The sequence below is a fragment of the Amblyomma maculatum genome, chromosome 7 (assembly GCF_055883805.1).
Source record: "Amblyomma maculatum isolate TAMU_Amacu chromosome 7, ASM5588380v1, whole genome shotgun sequence".
Lineage (NCBI taxonomy): Eukaryota > Metazoa > Arthropoda > Arachnida > Ixodida > Ixodidae > Amblyomma > Amblyomma maculatum.
Window position 1 is genome coordinate 9,056,002 of NC_139350.1, and position 1,234 is coordinate 9,057,235.

Here is a 1,234-nt window from a genome sequence, read left to right on the forward strand (position 1 = left end):
GATGTCGAAGAAATCATTTCTGGCCGGCCGCAATCGGTATAATCGAGGAAATGAAGGAATTGTGGTGGCATCTCCTGTCATCCCATTACTGTCACATATTCCGGTTTAGCTTACGTCGATGGATACATTGATAAGTTAATCAGTGACCTGGGTGTGACGCTGCGTTATCGTTCTTGAAACTAGCGAAAGAAGCAGCCCCATGTACACTCTTCTACGAGGACAAGAATTCTAGTGGACTGCATTATCCGAAACCAGAGTTTGTTGCCCTATAGGACAAGGTTTCCTTAAAAAAAAAAAAAGATATCTTGCCTCTACCACACACAAATGCTCTCGAAGTACTTCAAATCCCGATTCAAGCAGCGCAATTGAGAAATCGTCATTGCTGAGTTACCCTGAAGGAATTAACAACAGCCTATAAGGTCCGCTTCTTTAATATCTGAAAAATTTATCAGAATCCTTCTTGTCAAGTATGCCAAGAAAGTGACAGACAGGAATTACAGGCCAGCTCCCTATATGAACAAACCGGCCAGGAAGATTGAGACTGAATTTTCTAGCAGCAGGTCACGCCCAAGCAGCACACCAACATTGGTCCAACAATGGTTCATTACTGGAAAACAATGGCATCAATATTGGATCGATATTGGCATTTGGGCATTTTACTACATTCTCCATTCTTGGCCCATCTTTCGTTCCAAGAATGGTCCAGTGTTCAACCAAGCTGGAGCCACCAATGTAGGCACAATATCAGACTTTCCATTCATGCACCATGATTCTTGCCAATACTGTCCAGCATTATACCATCATTGTATTACCAATATCTGTTTAATACCAGCTATTCCATTGATGGCCCATTGTCAATGCCAATATCATACCAATGGTTAGCCATTGCAGGTGCACTGGCTACTCCATTCATGCCACATATTGTCGATACCAATATTCATCCAATGGTTAATGGGTACACTGGCTACTCCATTCATGTCCCATTGATGATGCCAAGATTACACATTTTGTGGCACTGCCTGTGCGGGCCATTAAATGCAGCCTTTTTCATTCAAGCCATATTCGTGACAGCACATCGAACTTGCTGGGACAATAATGGCCTTTCAAATAGGAGTGGCCATATTAATGAAAATTGCCGCTCATGAGCAAGCAGTAAATATGCACAAAACAAGGGCAGGGTTCACAAAAAGATAATGTTTATTGCAATTTAAAAAAAAAGTTTGAAATAGGGCTA